The sequence below is a fragment of the Rhipicephalus microplus genome, unplaced genomic scaffold, assembly GCF_043290135.1.
Source record: "Rhipicephalus microplus isolate Deutch F79 unplaced genomic scaffold, USDA_Rmic scaffold_14, whole genome shotgun sequence".
Taxonomy (NCBI): Eukaryota; Metazoa; Arthropoda; class Arachnida; order Ixodida; family Ixodidae; genus Rhipicephalus; species Rhipicephalus microplus.
Window position 1 is genome coordinate 27,493,679 of NW_027464587.1, and position 21,606 is coordinate 27,515,284.

A 21,606-nucleotide genomic window follows, 5' to 3' on the forward strand; every position below is an offset into this window, starting at 1 on the left:
CATTGGAGGCATTGCAGCGTTCCGAAGGGCTGCGGCTGGGCAACAAACTCACGAAAGTTCACGTGCAATGGGAAAAACAAAAGATGAAGGTGCGATATGCTGCGCAAGCATTGAGTTCCTCTGTGGCTGACGCCTTGGACTTCTGTGAAAATGTGCTGAAGCTACCCCAGTTCCGGGGCGCCAGTGCAACATCGAAGTTCGTGAGGGTCTTCGATCACCTGTTCGACCTTTTTAATTCTAGGAACCCTTTTGCAAGGTCGTACAAGGCTCCTCTGCGGAAGCAGAATGAAGCCTGCTGGAAGCCATTCTTTGCCTACACCCAAGCGTATATAAAGGGATTGAGAGATCCGGCTGGGCGGCCAGTTTTAGAAGGCTTGAAAAAAACTGGTTTTGTGGGCTTCTTGATCTGCATGGCGAGCACTGAAAAAATGTTCGACGAGCTTGTTGGCCAGGGTAAGCTGAAGTACTTGTTGACGCACAAACTGAGTCAGGATCACGCTGAGAACTTCTTCGGATCTGTTCGTGGCCGAGGTGGGTATAACAACAACCCAACCGCTGCTCAGTTCATGGCAGCATACAAGCGTTTGCTGGTGCAAACAGAAGTGACGTCTTCTAGCTCGGGAAACTGCAGCAAAGACATGGTTTCCATCCTGAATGCCACTACTGTTGTCGCCCAGGTAGACGCAACAAGCGCGCTCACAGACATGCGCAGGTCCTCGATCTTGGAGCCTCACGATGACCACGACTACACGCATCCTGAAAACCTTTCTGCCGTAGTTGTTGCGGTGGTGCCTTATATCGCAGGCTTCGTTGTACGCCAAGTGTGCAAGACAACAACATGCGAAGAGTGCATTGCCGCCCTGTACTCGGATGAGCTAGTTCCCCTAGTTGAGCAGAAAAACAGAGGTGGGCTTGTGTCCCCGTCCAAGGATGTCATTGGTTTGTGTGAAGCCGTTGAAAAGGGGCTGCGACGGTTACAGATTGAGTGTGGAACACTTCAAGCAGTTAACTCCCAGTCAAAGCATCTCGTTTTGGAAGTGCTACGACTGTCTGTAGAGGAAAAATGGTTTCAGAACCTAGAGCAGCACATTCTTGACCTTGATCCCCTCGACAATCATATCTACAGCTTGTGCAAAAAAGTTGCGCAGCTGTATGTGAAAATCCGCATCCACCATATGACAAAAGAAAGAAACCGCGAGATCATCAAGGACAGGGTCAGGCCAGTTCTTTCAAGAATGATCATTTTCAAACATCAGTGAGTCTCCCCGCACTGCTCGTTTCGGCTATACTGTTCGCATATATTTTTAATGTTTGTGTGATTGTGTTTTTTCTGCCATTTTCGAGTTTCTCAAAGCGTTATCGTAGGCCATTTCGCCACCAAAAAGCAAAGAATAAATGCTTACAACCTGACACAACTGTTTTTATTGCTTTGAAGACGCGAGAAACTGCACCTGCTGCTTAGACAAGCGCGAGCGCAGCTGTACTCGGCTGTTTCTTGCCTCTGCCAAGATGGCCGCCGGCGGCTCGGCGCGGCTTCACCCCCTCCCATGGGTAAGCATAGGCGGCTTCCACTCCAGCAGGTTTTTATATTCTCCTTGACCGGCACCCAAGGGCATCGCAGTTGACCACAGCGCCGCCGCTCAAAGCGTCAGCTGGTGGCATCGCACTTGCATGCAGCGCTCCAGATCACGAAGTGGCTGCTCCGGCGGTTTCGGTTCCGGGCACAGAACGGTTGTATCGTAAGCCTTTTCGACATCGAGGGACCCAGAAAGAAAGTATTGCTTATGAACGAAAGTGTTTCTGATCTGTGCCTCGATACGAACAAGGTGGTCGGTGGTGGATCTACCCTCTCGAAACCCGCACTGAAATGGGTCGAACAAATTGTTTGTTTCAAGGAAATGTACAAGTCGGCAGTTCATCATTTTCTTGAAAAGTTTACACAGGCAGCTTGTAAGCGCAATTGGCCTATAACTCGAAACTGAAGAAGGGTCCTTGCCCTGTTTCAAGATGGGAATAACAATAGCTTCTTTCCAGGAAGTAGGGATAGCACCAGAGAACCAAATAGCATTGTACAAGCAAAGTAAGGTTTTTGGGTTTCAATTGGTAGGTTTTTTAACATTTCGTACACCCCACGGTCAGAACCTGGAGCGGAGTCACTGCAGGAGTCCAGTGATGTTTGGAGCTCAGGTATGCTGAAAGCTTGGTTGTACGCCTCGTATCTTGTACATTTGTGTTTGAGTTTTTGCTTTTCTATCTTTGTTGTGTATTTTTGGAAATCGTCAGTATAGTGTGACGAGCTGGACACCCGCTCGAAGTGTGCACCGAGGAAGTTCGCCTGATCTTCCAAGGTGTAACCCTGTGTGTTTACGAGTAGGAGTGTGTGTACTTGTCTTCCTTCTACCCTACCAACCATGTTTAAAACTTTAGCCTCCGGTGTATATGAATTGATCCCTGATAAAAACTTTTGCCATCTTTCTCTTCTAGCCTGCCGACGCGTTCGCTGGGCCTGAGACTTCATTTTCCTAAAGATTTGAAGATGTTCGGCTGTCGGTGTGTTCCGAAGCAACCTCCATGCTTTGTTTTGCTGCTTGCGTGTATTTCGGCATTGAGAGTTTCACCACGGCACACGCCGTCTTCCAGGGTGCCCATTTGTTTTTGGGATGCATTTTGTTGCAGCATCATTAAAAAAAAACTCTGTGAAATAGTTGACAGCAGCATCAATGCTCAAAGTATATATGTCACTCCTACCTAAACGAGCGATGGTGTAAAACTGTTCCCAGTCGGCTCTGTTTATGAGCCATTTGAGAACACGTGGTGGACATTGAGTTGCTGTAGTTGTGCCCAAAACTACGGGGAAGTGGTCACTTCCGTACGGATTACTGATGACTTTCCACTGAAGTAGAGGCACGAGAGACGGCGATACTATGCTTAGGTCTATGGAGGAGTAGATTAGCGAGATTATAATAGGTTGGTTCTTTTCGATGTAGGAGACACGTGCTCGACGAGAGAAGGAACTGTTCAAACAGTCGACCTCGCGCGTCGCAACGAGAGTCACCCCATAGCCTGCTATGCTCATTGAAGTCTCCAAAAAGGACATAGGGCTCTCGAAGTTCATCCATTAAAGAGTGTAAATCACGTTTTTGCAGCTGATAGTTAGGAGGAATGTAAACAGTGCAAATTGTGACCAGTTTATTAAAATGAACACCTCTAACAGCCACTGCCTCAAGGAATGTTTGGAGTTGTGTGTGCATGCAATCCCTTGATTCACTATAATAGCAACACCTCAGGATGATGTCATGGCATCATCACGGTCCTTTCGGAAAATAATGTGTTTACGAAAAAAGTTGTGTTTTGAATTAAGGTGTGTGTCTTGTACACACAGCACTTTTAGTGAGTGTTTGTGCAAAAGCTCTTGGATGTCGCCAAGCTTTATTAGAAGGCCCCTGACGTTCCATTGTATGATTTGAGTGTTCATAGTGAATGTAAAGTAGTGATGTGTGTACGAAAAGCGAGTGGCTGTTTAGGCGGGGAGTTTGAGTTCATGTAACACAGCCGTCACCAGGCCCTGTTATCTGTTTTTTTTGTTTTCTTGGCACGCTCCAAGGAGCCACGCCGCTCTTGCGGCACCAAGGGTACCGATGTATCCATTGCCTCCTCGGAGGCACTAGATGCTCGCACGTGCGAGCTGGTAGTTCGGATTCTGGAGCTCGGCTGGTGAGGTGAGACCTTGAGACTTGAGGACCCTGGAGTCTCGGGTCTCTGTTCAGAAATAGGAGGTGTAGTCTGGACTACAGCCGCCTTGGGGCAGGTTCCACAACCGCCGGCTCGGTGTGTGTGGGCCGAGGGAGTGGCGAGGGCTGGGGCGGCGGTGCCTCCTGACGCGCCGCATCAGCATATGTTGGGCCATAGAATGGCGAGACCCCGTTTCTTGCTTCCTTAAAAAAATGTTTTCTTTTACCTTCAGTGTTATTATCTCCTTTTCTTTTTTTCCAGTATGTGCAGGAGCGTGAATATGCGGCATGGTTTCCTTCACAGTGTACACAGTGGGGCGGTTAACCGCTCCATTGTGTACAATGCAAACAATTCTTTGCAGTTTTCAGACACGTGGCCAAGGACTCCACATTGTGCACAAGTCTGGCGGCCACGACAGCTTTTAGATCCATGGCCATACCTCTGGCATTGGAAGCAGCGACGAGGGTTTGGTATGTATGACCTGAAAGAGGTCTTCGCGTACCCTCTTTGAATGGATTTCGGCAGTTTACTGGAAGCAAACGTGAGTATTAGGTGTTTTGTTGGTGTTTCCTTGTTGTCTCTTCTGATGATGATCCTTTGTACAGTGGTCAGATTCTGACTCCTCCACCCCTCCAGAAGTTCTGCTTCGGTCTGGCCAAGCAAATCGGCATCAAGATAACACTCCACGAATTGTGTACATTGATCTGTGTGGTGTTACAGTGATTGGAGTATCACCAAATGTTTAAAGGTTGTGTACTTTCTCAAACTGTTCCTTTTTTCGAACTTCGAGGAGGAGGTCTCCGTTGGCCATTTTGGTAACTTTGTACCCGGCCCCAAGAGTTTCTGTAAGACACCTCGCTACTACAAAGGGGGATACAGTTCTGGCTTGCTTGCCACTTATTTCACTATGTATAGCATGAAAATGGGGGAAGTTTTCATTTGATCGGTTGAAAAACCATAAGTCTTCGGTGCGTACGCGCTTTAAGGCGGTACGATCACTTAATAAGGGAAAAGCTCTATGCATGTCAGTTTAATTTTCTTCAGAAACGTTGGCGGCCACCTACCACGGAGCCCAACGAGGGGACGCTACAAGTTTGCGGATGCTAAAACCTGCAGACGCCAGCCGTACAACGCAACTGTAACCCAATGCGCCTAGATCAAGGTAGGCTGATTCCACAGGGTTAACCCTAGCCGCCAGGAAGTTTGGAAGTAATAGGAAGAAAGTAGAAGACAGGACAGATGAAAAGTGTGAGATAAAGACGAAGATGTAGGGAGAGAGAGATAGGAAAAGACGACTGCCGATTTCCCCTGGGTGGGTCAGCCCAGGGGTGCCATCTACGTGAAGCCGGGGCCAAAGGGATGTGTTGCCTTTGCCGGGGGGCCTTAAAGCTCCAATCAACCGGCGTCGGCTCAACCCCCAGGATCCCCTTTTCCCCGGACACGGCAAAGCCACGCACGGCTAGGCGTGGGAGGGAGCCGAAACCCCCCCGTTAGCTCGGGTCCGTGGTGTCGCTACGCACCAAACGTCTGCGTAACAAGACGCCTCTGCGGGGAGATGGACGCAAATTGGCGTCTCAGTTGTTGCTTCCCTGCGTCTGAAAAGCGCGCACTTTTCGCCAACAGAGACTGTGCAACGATTGCAGTGACTTTTATGCACCCGGTTATTACAACAAAAACGTTCTAGTGAAGGCCCAACACCAGCCGAGACATATATGCTCATGCTATGAGTGCCGCTGCACTGCCGCTACTCCGATACTTTTTGGAAAAATTACGCTTGGGGCCGCGGAGTGGTGTGACAATCTATGGAACTTGCAAATACGGTCGGGTCCAAGTTAAACAAGTCACTCATGCATATTTATTTATTTATTTATTTATTTATTTACTTATTGTACCCTCAGGGCTTTACAGCATTGCAGAGCGGTTCGGGCACTGACGAACAATGTTAAAGAAAAGAATACATAGACAAGACACTAGAACATTATTAAACACTGCAAAGCAACTATTATCAACTGCAACTATGTTATACAGCCAGTAGATTATACAAGAAAACTAACAACAAAATCAAACGTTTACATTTCCAACACCAAGTATGTTATCGAGCGATGTTTTAAAACTGCAAGGCGAGGTGATGGATGCAACTGATTGTGGGAAGTGGTTCCAATACTTGCAAGTTTTAGGCAGGAATGAGTGGGAATATGTTGATGTCTTGAAGCGAGGAACAGCAACTTTCTGCGCATGGTCAGTACAAGTTGAAATGTATGACGGTGGGGTTATTAAAAGAGAACGCAGGAGGGAGTTGTTGTAAATTTTGTGGAAGAGTACGAGACGGGATATTTTACGGCGTGTAGCGAGTAAAGGAATGTTAATAATTGATTTCATGTTTGTTACGCTAGCGGTACGGCGATAATCTGATAATATAAATCTAACAGCGCAATTCTGAATGCTCTCAAGTTCATTAACTAAATTGATATTACCAGGGTCCCATATCGATGACGCGTATTCCAAATGCGGACGAACGTACGTAATGTAAAGAAGCTTTTTTAAATCAACAGGGACCATGTAAAAGTTTCTTCGCATGAATCCTAGAACCCGGTTTGCCTTACATGTGACAGAGTTGATATGATGTTTCCAAGATTAGTTGTTAGTAATATGGACATCAAAATATTTATAAGAGGGGACGGGATCGAGTACGGTGCTGTTAAGGAAATAATTTGGACATGCGGTAGTATTACGTGATATGCGCATAGTCTTGCACTTAGAAACATTTAATTCCATTTGCCATAATTTACACCAGTTAAGCACGTTAGTCAGATCTGTTGGGAGGATAGTGATGTCATTATTATTAGATATTTGGCGATAAATTACACAATCATCCGCGAATAGGCGCATTGTTGAAGAAATATTGTAAGGCAAGTAGTTAATGTAAATTAGGAACAGCAATGGCCCAAGGACAGACCCCTGTGGCACTCCGGAGCGAACTGGTGTAGTAGACGAGTCGAAATTATTAGCCAATACGTATTGGGAGCGGTTAGTAGGAAAGCTACGGATCCAAGCGAGCACATATGAGTCAATGTTTAATAGGCTTAGTTTATGTAGTAGTAGGGAGTGTGTTACTTTATCAAAGGCTTTGCTGAAATCTAGAAAGATGCAGTCAGTTATTGTTCTAGAGTCAAGAGATAAAGATGCAAGGAAAGGCAGGGAGTTTAACCAGACGCACATCCGGTTTGCTACCCTGCACTGGGGAAGGGATGAAGGGGAGAAAAGAGGTTGCAGAGAGATGAGAAGGTCTTCTAGAGTCAAGGGATATGTGTAAGTCATTAGTAAAAAGTAGAAGCTGTGTTTCACACGAATACTGTTTTCGGAAGCCATGCTGAGCGGGTGTAAAGAAATCATTGTCTTGAAGAAACTTGATAAGGGGAGAGTAAATGACGTGTTCTAAAATTTTACATGGTACTGATGTGAGAGAGATGGGACGAAAGTTACCTGGATCGTGGGTTGTTCCGGACTTATGTAAAGGTACCACCTTATTAATTAACCAGTTGTTAGGAAGCACTGCCGTAAGAAGAGACTGTGTGAATATTCGTTCAAGGATTAGAGAAGAATACTCTGCCTTGTTTTTCAAGAATTTTGTGGTGAAACCATCGCAGCCGCATGAACATGAAATCTTTAGTTTATTGATGATGGACCGTATTCCTTCCGAGCTAATGACAATGATGTCCATTGAGGGAAAATTAAACGGCTTTGCAGGAAGTATGTCATTACTACTGGATGGTTCAGAGAAAGTTTCAGCAAAAGTACGGTTAAGTAAACATGCACACTGATGATCCGGAATTACATTACCTTGGGATATTAAAGACAGGTTGCTATGCTTGTTACCTCGTACAATGTTCCAAAATTGTTTGGTATTTTTTTGCAGCACTGATGGTAAGGTTCTGTTAAAAAAGGTAAATTTAGCTACTTTTAGTTCACTTAAGTAGGTAGCAGCTGCAGATTTGTAAGCTAGACATCGAGCCGAAGACTGGGATGTCCTCGCAGCTCTAAACAGTCTTTTCTTGCGGTTAGAGAGTCTATTTAAGTGTCGGTTGTATCAGAGAGAATTAGTATTGCAGGACACCTTTTTTACCGGAATATATTTATTTGTTAGTTCCAAAATTTTACTTCTAAATATGTTCCAGTTATTTTCTGCAGTGCGTTCAAAACTTGCAAGGAAAAAAGTATCTAAGAAAGAGTATAATTTATTATTTATGGTGTTAAAGTCACCTCTGTTATAATCTCTGATCATTTTAAAACGGTTGGATGAGCGCAAGCGTGGAAACGATAGAGAAAAATGAATTATGTCGTGATCACTTAACCCAGGCAGCAGTGTTATCGGGGACACAAGATCTCGAGATGACGTCAACACGAGATCTAGAAGTGATGATGTAGTCGAGGTGACACGTGTGGGATGCTGAACTAATTGTGATATCCCAAAGTCGTTGCAAATCGAAAGATTGATATGTGGGGTTTAACGTCCCAAAACCACCATATGATTATGAGAGACGCCATAGTGGAGGGCTCCGGAAATTTCGACCACCTGGGGTTCTTTAACGTGCACCCAAATCTGAGCACACGGGCCTACAACATTTCCGCCTCCATCGGAAATGCAGCCGGGATTCGAACCCGCGCCCTGCGGGTCAGCAGCCGAGTACCTTAGCCACTAGACCACCGCGGCGGGGCTGCAAATCGAAAGAAATTCGGTAGATTCAGATGACGTTGCCATAGAGCACTGGTACGTGTCTGACCACTGAATGTCCGGGAAGTTAAAATCGCCTAAAAGAATAATAGTCGCACCCGGGAAACGAACAGTAATCTGGTTTAAGCAGTCATGAAAAGAATCGCAAAAGTTCGATGGGCTGGATGGGGGTCGGTAACAAACTGCAATTATTAGGTTTTTAAAGCCAGTACGAATACAACACCATACCGATTCTAAGTCGGTGAGAACAGGAACAAGGAAACATTCAATGTCATCTTTAATCGCAAGTAGAACACCACCATCTTGTCGCTCATATCTGTCACAGCGAAAGACCTTGTAACGTTGTTCACATTTTAATAATTCGGCATCAGAGACTGTATTCGCCAACCACGTTTCAGTTAGAGCGACAATACCAGCGTCACAATCATTCATCAGGGCACACAAGTCATCACTTTTTGACAAAAGGCTACGTATGTTAGTACTTAGTACAGAGAGAGCACCGCCCCCCGCGTGACCCTAACTTAGATCACTTTGCGGCATACGGCCAGACCGGAGTCGACGCGGGGAGGCAGCATGACTATTTGCAGTTCTGTGTGTGGAATTACTGATGTTTTCGTTGTTACTTACAGCGTCGCTAACACTTGCGCTATCTCCTACGTTATTACTAGCCGGGGAACTTTTTCTTGTGGATGGACCGATGACGTACACTGCTTTAGTTGTTTGATCATAGCCGTAGCATTTTCCGTGGCGAAAAGTTTCGTGTGTTGAATATAGAACGGAACATGCAGTCCTTTGCCATATTCGTACAGAGCATTTCTCGTATCACGCGTAGTTGCACTGAAGTCCTCACTCATAGAAATATTGCAGCCTTTTAGTAAGAAGCGTTTATCAAAAACGGTTTCTTTTGTAGGCCGAAAATTTTACGATAAGAGGGCGGTTCCGGCCACTAGAGAATTTGCCAATTCTATGCGCACGGGCTATACTATCGGACGATATCGTCAGCTGAAGCTTGCTAGCGAAAAGTTTAAGAATTTTCAGTTCAGATTGTTCGGCAGTCTCTGAAGCGACATCTTCAATCCCAAAGAACACAACGTTGTCCCTTCGGGAGCGGTCCTCGAGATCGTCAAGACGGGTTCGAAGCGAGTTCGTTTCAGTTTCCACGCGCTCCACTGCAGCACGTGTCGCATTAAGGTCTTCCCTCACGCTGTCGAAACAAGCTAACTGGCTTTCCACAGAACCCAGACGCTTGCCAATGTCGGCGATTTGGCTGGCATATAAAAAGCTTGTGTAAAGACACTTAAAAGCTAACAAGCATATGTATTTAACTGAACATCGAGATCGCTGAATGAACGTCGCTCTCATTTTGTTGCAGCATTCGAGTTTAATAGCGTGACTTCAGGACAAGGGTCCGATGCTGCCAACAGATGCGGTGCTTGCCAAGTAGTGTTGATCTCGAAGTGAAGTGAATGCATGATGTGGAATCTGGATGGGGACTTGCACATTGCCGATCGATAGCTCGTGGTGTGAGAGCAATGTAGTTTTGCTAAATTTGTTAAATAAACAATCACTGATGAGCGCAGTGCTGAATATTTCTTGCTCTGCAATGCTACATTGAGTACTTCACAATTGTGCAAGGCCGCGTCATCTCAACACTGTAGGCACTAGTTTAATTCTCAGCCGTGAGTCTATATCATAGGTAATATGTATTTTGGTGATGTGGCTAAAGATATTTCAGGCTTGTTACATTTAATGTGTGGGGTCTCGGCGAGGTGAATGAGCGCATCGCCACGCCACGCTCTTGGAGTGAACGGACACAATGGACACGGTCGGTACAAAGCACACAACATACATACATTTATTAACTAATTTAGACGACGATATCGTCCGCCGAATGATACACAAATTTCAATTAACACGCTACCATACAAACAACATAACGCAGTGACACACTAAACACACAATAACATGATAAACACACAATAACATGATAAACACACACTAACACACCTAACACACTAACACATACCCAAGGCGGCGTCGCCAACGCCTGACTTTCCACGTGGGACTCCGGCGCGAAGCCCGCGGTGCCGAGCACCGGGGACCCACGCTACAGACAACCGTTCGCGGCAGCCGCCACGCGCAGAAGAGACTCGCTCAACGCTCGCCCACCACCAAGGCCTGCCTTCCGCCAGGGGCCACCGCCGGCGCTACCACTCTACCAACAGTGGTACTCAAAGCGAACACAACGCCATCTATCGCCCGGCGGTGGTCACCACCGAAATAAAGCCTTGGGGTGAGACACGTGCGCCACGCGGCGCAGACAACTTTACAGGGGGGGGGGGGTGTCAGCACCCCCACAAATGTTAGAGTTCATTTACGCAGTTACTACAGCTAGAATTTCTCATCGGAAGTAATGACTGGTCTGCTGGGAATGCATTGAATATGTATGCTAAAAGAACGGAGTTATGAGGTGTGTGCTTACGGATCAAAAAGGCCCAACTGTAAGAAAACACGCTTACGCAAGCATTGTACAACTTTGTTGTTTTTACATATTTCTTGTTGCTCTTACAGTACAATAAACAACTTCTCAGCTCTGAGTACAAGCTCTTTTTTTGCATAGACATATCCATAGAACTTGAGCACTCTTTAGCAAGCAAGCACTCCTGCAATCAATTGGTGGTACATGGTGTGAATCGGTCCATATACTGGATCAATAAAGGTCACATTTATTACACGCTTGTTCTTGTGTTTACTTTTTCAGTATACTTGTGCTTGAAAGCTGAAGTTGTTTTCTCCCAGCTACTTTTGGAGGTTTGCACACAGGTCGCTAGTTCGCCGTCTCGCATTACAGTTAGGGCGTGGCGTCGGGTCACGGCTGCGATGGCTTGTTCCGCTGCTTCCATGTTGCGTCGTCAGGTCACCTTCGGTAAGTGAGGTTTCGCCGTCAGGGCTTTGCCTGGTTGGCATTGTGTTCGGAAAGCTCCGTCGCGGCGTCGTCGTCGTTGGATGATCTTCGGTAGTTCGTCGGACAGCAACCGCACCTCCATCGGTTGCTGCCCTTAGTTTCCCGGATACGGGCTAGAAGACCGGTCCCGCGTTGGGCCAGAGTACTGCCGGGAATGCGGTGACATGCGGCGGCTGGGCGACGGCGAACGGGAAGGACCTCGTGGTGTCCGTTGAGTTCCTGTCAGGTAGTCGGCGATGTCACGTGGCCTTTCTCCTGGCTGGGGACGCGGTGCATTGACGGCGAAGCCACGCAGTCCCTTCTGTCGGTACTGGCAACGGCGGTATGTGTGTCCGGCCTCGCCGCAGTGGTAGCAGAGCGGGCGGTGGTCAGGGGTGCGCCAGACGTCAGTCTTTCTCGGCGCACTGCGCTGGGCCGCTGGCGAACGGTATGACGTCGGTGGGGGTGGTGGCGGCGGTGGCGTCTGTCAAAGGAAGTGCGATGAGGCGGCGTTTTGGCGTGGACGGGGAGGAGCATTGTGGCGCACTGCAGCGGCGTAGCTCATAGTTTCTGGCTCGGGCAGCGGTGTTTGGGAAATTCGAAGCGATTGCCGAACTTCTTCTCGCACAATGTCGGCGATCGAATCCACTTGAGGTTGCGCCGAAGGCAACATTTTGCGCAGCTCTTCCCGCACGATCGCTCGTATCGTTTCACGCAGGTTGTCGGAGTCACTGGCTTGAGCAGCAGCGCATTCTGGAGTCAGGCGACGATTATACTATCGGATGCGCATGTCCAGGGTCTTTTCGATAGTGGTCGCTTCGGCTACAAATTCTTGGACGGTGTTCGGTGGATTTCTCATCAGTCCCACGAAGAGCTCCTGTTTGACCCCTCGCATGAGGAAACGAACTTTTTTCTCCTCAGGCATGTCTGGGTCAGCGTGACGGAATAGACGGGTCATTTCTTCTGTGGAAATGGCGACATTTTCATTTGGTAGCTGAACCCGGGTCTCTAATAAAGCAGTGGCTCTCTCTTTGCGAGCGACGCTCGCGAACGTTTGCAGGAATGCGCCGCAGAAAACGTTCCACGTTCGCAGCGTGGACTACCGATGTTCAAGCCAGGTCCTTGCGGTGTCTTCCAAATAGAAGAACACACGACGGAGCTTTTCGTCATGGTCCCAGTGGTTGAGGGCGGCCACACGGTCGTATGTTTCTAGCCAGGACTCCGGGTTTTCGAACGATGACCCATGGAAAATTGGTGGTTCTTTGGGTTGATGCGTGACCATCGTGGGCTGGGACGCTGCGGTTGTCATTGTCGCTGCAGTCGCGGTCATGGCCTTGGTCTTCCGCACCTTGTCTTGTAGAAGCCCGTACTCCGGTGGTAGCCCTTGCTGTCGGCGGCTTGTTCGCTGCTCCTGGTTGGCGTCGGTGTCTTCTCCGCGACGGGGGTGTCCGGTACATGAACGAAGCAGCACCTCCACCAGATGTCACGGGGTCGTCACGTGGCCGAAGATAGGAGACTATGTTGGGATTTAACTGTTTATTTGGGCGAACCTGTGCCCGGTAAACGGAAAGTTTGATTACAGTAGCAGTCTTGCACAGATAGCAGTGAACGGAGCGTCAGCCGTCGATCAACTACTGACAAGCGCCGAAGTGTGTCGGCATTTATACTTTTGCCATCGAATGTTCTAGCGTTATCGCTGGCGATGGCGTAGGTTCCAGAATAATCTGTACAGTTCGCAGAGTGGGCGTGATCTTATCGAAATGATCTACTAAAGTCCGGACGCTTCTCGAAAACTGCACGCGCGTTTTGCGCCAAGAATTGTGTAGTGTTTTGGGGCGATAACAAAACTTGAGAAATGGAACGTGGCAATATGTACTATCTTGCAGTGTCGCTGTGGATAAGTCAAGATTGTGGCTAAGGTACTCGGCTGCTGACCCCCAGGTCGCAGTATCGAATCCCGGCTGCGGCGGCTGCATTTCCGATGGAGGCGGAAATGATGTAGGGTTGTGTGCTAAGATTTGGGTGCACGTTAGAGAACCCTAAGTGGTCGAAATTTCCGGAGCCCTCACTACGGCGTCTCTGATATTCATATGGTGGTTTCGGTACGTTAAACTCCACATGTCAATCAATGGATAAGTCAAGGTGATGTACGTTTCAACTACCTGCGTGATTTGCTAGATTTTTTTATTACATTAGTGCACAGAATTTCACTTCGTAGTGGTAGACTCTATAGCTATGTCAACCTAATGTAAAGAGAAGCAGATGGGCTCAAAGAAATTTGGGCTGTTTCTCTGCTATATAAAAGACAAAACAAAACAGTACCACATCCAATGAACACCATCTTTCTCGTCACGACAGCGTTCCCGTGTTAGAGGAATCTGTGCTGCAAGTGCTCATCATCTGTATGATTTGTAATTTCGGGAGCCCATTGAACACGTCGCAAAAATAATGAAATTGAGTGCAGACTTATGAGCTTTGGTGCCACTCTTTGTGAACTTGTATGAGCTTAACACAGTTAATTATGACAAGACAGTTCTGGATGTAGTTTGTAAACTGTGTCACAAGGCACAAATAAATGTCGGAAAGCCTGTTTATGCCCCTCACTGCGAGGTTGTTCATTTTGAAATAAAAGTAATAATTTCTGACGATTCACATGCCAATCATGAAGTGATCATGAGTCGTACAGTCGTGGGCAAAGTTAGATTGAGTCTGGCTTCCAGGAGTTAAAAGAAATGACATTGTAGCCTCGCAGGAGACAAGACTGCTTGTCGAAACATTTGCTCTGACACCTCGTGTTCACAAATTTTTCATATTTACAAGCTTCTACCTTTTAAGGGTAAGTTTGGTTCACCTGCACTAACGGGAGCCAGTTCACAGCTATGCACGAGAAGTTCAGAACTTGTGCAGCACGAGTTCAGCAGTGCGACATCACAAGTGAATGACAAGGTGAAATCCTTATTTCTGTTCGCTTATTTATAAAGGTAGAAACATCTTGGCAAGACACATCGCGTTTGTAGAGCCGAGTACGGTACATACGTCCAGTGTTAGGTCATTTGGTAAACTGTGCGTGCGGCTGCACCAAACCAGCGCCGCCAGAGTAGAAGGTACAAGGAAGTCATGAACTAGTTTTAGTGCCGTACATCTCCTGCGCTTTTTGAAACGAATGGCATGGTTTAGAGAACGCCATTAGTGTACCACTGAAACGAACGGCGAGGTGCAGCACCTCGTAAAGTAGATAATGTTGTGCAGGCGAACCGAACGAACCCTTAAGCACACGAGTGTCTTAGCATTTCACCCTCATCGAAATATGGCCACTGTTGCTGGGATAAAACCTGTGTTGTTGAGCTCAGCAGTGCCGCACAATCTAACTAATAGTGTTTCAGTTTCAACAATATTGAACTCCAGATTGCATGCCATGGTAGATAGCCAATGCTTGTGGCCAATCTAAAGCACCCCTCCACGATATGCGTAGTAAAACGTTCACAAATACAGCATTGCATGTGTGAGGTCCGAGATTACCTGTTGTAGTGGATGTTCTGGTGTTTCAACGTGCTTGCAGAGCGTACATTAAGGGGTAGCCATCCTGTCGTTGCATGACAGTGTGGAAAAACAAGTAACATCACCAGATATTGATAAGCATAATCAATGCATAGAATTTTTCAAAGTAAACAAATAAACTCAGTTAACTGGTAAAGAGCAGTACACTCTAGCCGGACTCCGTACTAGAGTGTACTAGAAGTGTACACTGTACCCAGGTGGTCGAAATTTCTGGAGCTCTCCACTACGGCGTCTCTCATAATCATATGGTGGTTTTGAGACAATAATTTCCACATATCAATCAATCATAAATTTACTCCTCATCTGTAGGGGCTTTGTGTATGGTGCTGGGGGGGGGGGTGGGTATATACATCCACCAAGAAACTTTTTCAGGTCAGTATAGGAGTGAATTTCTACATCAACCGAGAAAAATAATTACGTCAGCAGCCGTGCCATGCGCAGGCGTAACTTTAATTGCATTACCTTCAAAGCACACAATAATGATTACAGTACACAAACGTGCACACAACACCTTCACGTAATGGTTCAACACTCACACTCAGCGCAGCTTGCCAGCTGCGCTGCACACCTACGATTCAGTCAGCGTGTATATATATGGGCACCATATTCTGATCTGCCATGTAGCTCTGAAGGGACCTTTTTTTTGCTAATAATAAACTATAAACATGCATGGCGTAAGTATGTAGCTGTGGTAGCCTGATGTAAGCACTTCAACCCACACGCCTAATATATATTAATTCTTTAACTATAGTGAAAGGGTTTTATCAGATGGAGCTCTGTCGTACGGATTGAATTTGCATTAGCAGTACTGTTTGTGAATCCCTAAAATGCACTGAATCATACACAAAGCTCTAGCGGCCTTGAATGAACACATAAACGAGGCACATTCAGCAGCTCCAGCGATGAACCGAGGTAGAACTCCACTACCGCGTTCGACGACTAGGCCTCACTCACGAGTATGGCATTCCGATTCGATGAATGACAGCTGGCGATCACAAAAGGCTTGCTGATGTGCAGTTTACGTCTCGTTGTTTTTCCCATGAGCAGAAATAAGTGTTCGCTATCCCCGCAGTTTAAGCTACGGAGCGATAGACTTAAACCAACGCCTCCTAGGCATTGCTTCAACGAACGAGACGGTTCGCAGTCGCGGTTCCTGTTGCTCGCATGCATTGCATGGGCATGCATGCCGTACGCTGTTTCTGTGTGTCTCCGCCTGGTTCGGCGCTCGCCTTCGAGTTGGTCATTTGACAGCTGCGATCGCAAGGCGCAGAAAGGCTGTTGTTCATCCCAGCCACCTCTATTACTTTTTGTGAAACACATTCCTTGCCGGTGGTTGGTGCTAGTTCGTATTGCTCGCCACTGCGGCCGGCGCGCAGTGCGAGCTCGCTACGATGCCGGATTGATACAGACGGCATAGCGAGGCCTTCTTCCCGCTTAGATGTTGCAGCCCGTGAAATACCGGGGACACAGAAGTCATCATTGGCGGAGAAGGGGCGAGCGCGTCGCTGGCGCAAATCCCACACCGGTTGCCGGCCAGCCAGCCGTGGTCGAGCGAAGCCTACTTCGCACCGCTTTACGGTGAAAGTTTTACGGTGAAACTGCAAGAGCAATCGCTGACGATCGTAACCACTTACTTTTGCTACCATTGAATCATTCCTCGAAATTTGTTGTAACTCAGCCCTTTGAAGCGCGGAATTCGCACCATTTCCTTCAGGAATCGAACCGATCTCCAGCGTGGTTCAACGGTGCGAAATTTATTGAAATGTTTACAGTAAACACCCACCGGTCGTCGTAATTCTTTACTGCACCTATAAATTCGTTGCCTGTCGACAGATGCTTACACGGTCAGCCATACAAAGCACTGGTGTTTCACAACGACGTGCAAATATATGCCGGTACATACACTCAAACAGATACACACACGCACACCACGTCCAAAAAGGGTTTTCAGAACTCCCATAGGGAGTTTCTAACCACGTGACCTGAAACTCTCTGGGGATTTTAACAAGGTTATGTCGTTCATAAACTCTGTCATTAGGCAGGGGGTGTTTTACGACGACATTTGCCGAGTTAACACCTTACCAGGGAGTAAATAATTGGGGCAGGGGAGTTTTGTGGGCTCATGTGCTGGAGAAACTCCCACCTCGGCTAACTTTTGCTTACAGTTTAATGTACTGTTTTCTCGGCCAGCTTTGGGAGAAAGAGCGACGGAGAAAATAGATTGTTGCCGTTCGGTGAGTGAAGTACCTGTAGCATCTGCACCTGTGTAATTAGTACCAATTTATGCTTCGGTTATCTCTGATGCCGTTTGTTATCAACATAAGAACGCACTGGACACTACGAACGCGCGTCCTCGTAAGCGTGCGGACTGGTTCCAGTAGTGTATATAAAAATTGCGAAAAGTAAGAGAATTGCGATATTCGCTTATTGCGTTGATAATAACGTTTTCTCTATCTCGGCTAACTTTTGCTTACCATCTCGGCTAACTTTTGCTTACAGTGTAGTTTCGGATACCGCGAAATGTTCACAATAGTTCATTGTGGCTTCAAACCTGTGCGGTGCTTGGAAGAGTATTTTAGTCCATCTGTGCTACTGAAAGGCGAGACGTTCTTCGATGCAAGACACGTTTGTGATGCGAAGGAGATGGACGGCGTTGTTGTACGCGCGCGATGTCATTCTCAACAAGGAAAACAGCTGTACATCGTTTCTTTGCGGGTAATTAGAGCACGGTTGCATTTAAACTCTATACAAAACATTTGCCGCATTTCCTTTCAAGTCTAGGCGAAATGAATTCACTGCCATTCGTGAGCGTCGATCTTTTCACAACACGAGTGGCCGCAGCCATGTAGGCGACTGCGCCACACCAGCTACTTCCCGGATTGTCGAAATGGTGAAGTATAACGGTGTTCTGTGGTTATAACGAAATCATCTGAACTATCATAAGGTAGCCCATATATCACCCTTCATTTGAGGTTTGGCTTGCTGTTCGATCATTGCAAAAAAAAAAAAAGTCATGCATATGCGGCAGTTGTCTAGAACCCGTGGGCGCAAATTGCCGTGCCATAAAGAACTGTAGATAAAATACTTAAACCTCAGTGACAGTGGCGTTTAATACTTCGTGCTGCACTCTACGCACCACGGGGTATATTGCATGTCTTGAGTGATTAAGTGGAGCCACTCTGTATGCATACTTGGGTAATTATTCTGATTTCGCGATCAGCTGTGTAATTGTTTTGCGTTTTTATGATTACAGCTGCAAGAGGCTGACCGCTATGTTTTCGAAGGCTCACGCGACTGCAGGTACGGCGCAACTGGCAAATGCAAGCATTGCGCTGCCGTTGCCGTTTATATTAAGAGAGAAGAGAAAGCGTCATACACCTGCCAACCGCAGCCACGAAGAATGCCGTCAAAAAAGGCGCGTTCATGGATGGAAGCGACATTTTGCTTTTTAGAGCAGATTCTGCGGAAGAACAAATGGTGCTTTGGACCAGCCTAAAGTGTCTTCGGAGCAGAAAAAAAAAATCTACAACTTAGAGTTGCTATTGGTCTTTTCAGAGCAGATGCATGTTCCTAATGATTGCTGAAGTCTAAAACATCGTTTAAGCATCTAATAAATATTTACATTATTAAACACGCCATATGCTAGTATGCAGCTGGTATACAAGCAGTATCGTTTGTGTAAATCATAGGTAGGGGAGGGGGGTCAATAGAGTATGGACTACCCTTCTCTTCAGGTTGGAGAAGACAACCATTGCAAGTGCCCCTCTTGAGATTTAGCTTTAGCACGTCATACAGTTGAGTTAACACGTTAGTATAGCGCTATAAATTTTTAAAGGCTTTTAATCTTTAGCTGCGTACGTGTGTTTTTAATACCCTTCAGCTGTGTGAACTATAGAAATTGAAAAAAGGTGAAAAAGAAGGGACTGAATAAAACAATGCAACCGCTCGAGCTTGGACCCTATGCTCGAATTTATTTTATTTGATAGCATCATTTTTTTCCTATATAAATGAAAATACAATTCACATTAAAAATATAAATTGGACACCATGGCCTGATACGTGTCACCCCTTGAGATTTTTCTGGATTTACACCACTGAGTAGCATACTACGATGGTAGTATATACAGCTTTCTTTTGGTTTCGCTTAGGCTCACGGGATTGTCCCATGGTTCAACTTCATTCTTTTTAGTTAGCCAACATCCTTTTGGAGCAGGTTTGGAGGAGTTACTAGCAAATATTGCACTTTGAAGCAGCATGGAGCAGCATTTCTCTTTTGAAGCAGTTTGGAGGAATTGGAGCAGCACTACCATCACAGCGCCTTCGAGTGACACGGTACTTATTCACGAAATTTTCGGCGGTAATATAGCGCACGATGAATATACAGAAGCATGTGAACGCATGACATCCTCCGAAGTGGCACCCTTTCCGGCACCGCTTCGTCGAACTTATCTCCTCACAGCCAGACTGAAGAAGCGCGCCTGGCCTTCTTCTTTCGACAGACCCTACTTTCCTCACTGCCTTTCAGATGCGGCCAACAGGTGTTTCCTTCATTTTAACTAACCACATCCTACTCTACCATTCTGAGTAGGAAGTTAATAAAATTATGCTTTGATACTTTTTAATAATTTATAGATATCACCTTTTTTCAGCAAGATGTCTTTTAGGAAATATTCCCGATTTCGTTTTCAGAAAACACACACCCATAAGTCACTGGCAGAGAGCCAGTGAGGCACGGACCTAATTTCTTCTGAAGTACTTCCATGACTTGCAATGGGCAACAAACACAATCTAAAAAGATTCATCAAGCTGAAAAAGATGCTTCCACTGCGAGGCAAGACAACAATGCGGTAAACTGTGCTGACATTGAAGACATTTCAATCCTTAAGGGCCTTTTAAAAAGACCACCACAGAGACTTCACGCCTTAGCTGTTGTGCGGACACAGACAACCTTGATACACAGATAAAAATTCGATGATCATCACCTTAGCCCCAAAGAAGCCTTATTATATTACGAAAACGTTGTGTGTGTCGACACTTCTTGTCTTAGTGCATTAACGAAAGGTCAATCAGACAACTTAAAGCGAGTGCTATGAATCCATAATTTTTTCGTTCACTTTTAATTCTTTTAATTTACACTATAATTATTATTAATGACATCCCCTTTACTTTCAATGGCATCTTCACCTGTTAGTTATCTATAATATTGGGTATGGCAAAGGAAACAATCCCTTTAATTTAGCCTCATTTTCTAAATCTAAAATATTTATTCATAGTTTAGCTGTTCATACATGAACCTTGCCCTACAGGTGGCACCAAAAAAGGCGTTTTCGCATTAGCAGCTCCATGGCGCACACTATTCTCAGTAGCAGGAAGAACCTCCGCGAGTTCGTTAGCGCTCTCCTATGTGGTCATAAATTTTGCTCGACAGCCATGGCATATGGTATGTACATATTGTGAGGAACCGGTTTATTCAGCCAGGCTCGAGCTAAATTACACTGGTGATGATATTTACAGATGATGAAGAAGTACAGGTGATGGTGATATCTAAAGAGAATGAAGAGTAATTTGCTTGTCGCGCTCACACCAATTCTCCCGCGCGGTGAAAGCGGCCACCTGGTCGCTTGACAGTATTATGAAATGCGTCGCGCATAAGGCTTTAAAGGAGATACGTGCACTATCTCTGTTCCTCGGCAACGATGATCAGGATTAGCGCTAAGAGGAGAAACGCGGTAATTGACAGGAGATGCCTCTTCGACCACCATGTACGGCCCAATGAAGCGACTGATGAATTTGTCGCATAAGCCGGGGACGCGTAGTGGAGTCCATACAAGAACTTTGTCACCAGAGGAAAAACTCACAACACGGCGAGACGAGTCGTAGCGAGATTCTCGAGTGTCTTGAGAGAGGCCGTTGTTAACACGGGCAAGGTGACGGCAGTGTGCGAGACGACATAATTCTTCAGACAAAGGAGCCGTCGAGGGTGCAGGGGCCGAAAGAAAAGAGACTACCAGAGTGAAACTCGGCGAGCGACCATGAACGAGAAAAAATGGAGAAAAGCCGGTAGTGCGTTGAGCAGCTGTATTATAGGCGAATGTCACGAAGGGTAGAATCGCATCCCAGTTCGTGTGGTTGGCGTGAATGTACATGGCGATCATGTCTGATAGGGTCCGATGAAACCGTTCAGTCAATTCGTTGGTCTGCGGGTGGTAGCTAGAAAGTGGTCGCGTGAACAGTGTTCGAGGCACGCAAAACTTGCTCGACCATGAAAGAGAGAAAGACTTTGCCATGATCACTCAGGAGAATGCGTGGAGCTTCATGACGCAAAAAGATCTGGCGAAGAAAGAAATCGGTGACCTCAGTGGCAGTCCCAGATGGTATAAAAGCTGTTTCTGCGTAGCGGGTAATGTGGTCGATGGCCGTGACAATCCAGCGATTCCCATTGGATGATATAGGAAGAGGGCCATACAATTCGATTCCAACGACTTCAAAAGGCGAGGCGGGACAAGGAAGAAGTTGCCAGCCGGAGCAGTTGTTGTGAAACAAGGACGGATAGGGCGGCAGGTGATGAACTTAGCGCTGCGATTGGAGAGGTGCTGTCGTTTTGGACTATCGATGGTGAGTGGCTTCCGCTGAGCAAAGG

The 21,606-nt window shown here is 46.5% G+C and overlaps 1 pseudogene; it reads left to right on the top strand.

Moving 5' to 3' along the window:
- Positions 1 to 1,509: 1,509 nt before the first annotated feature.
- LOC142784506 (uncharacterized) overlaps positions 1,510 to 21,606 on the top strand; it is a 35,442-nt pseudogene continuing 15,345 nt past the window's right edge.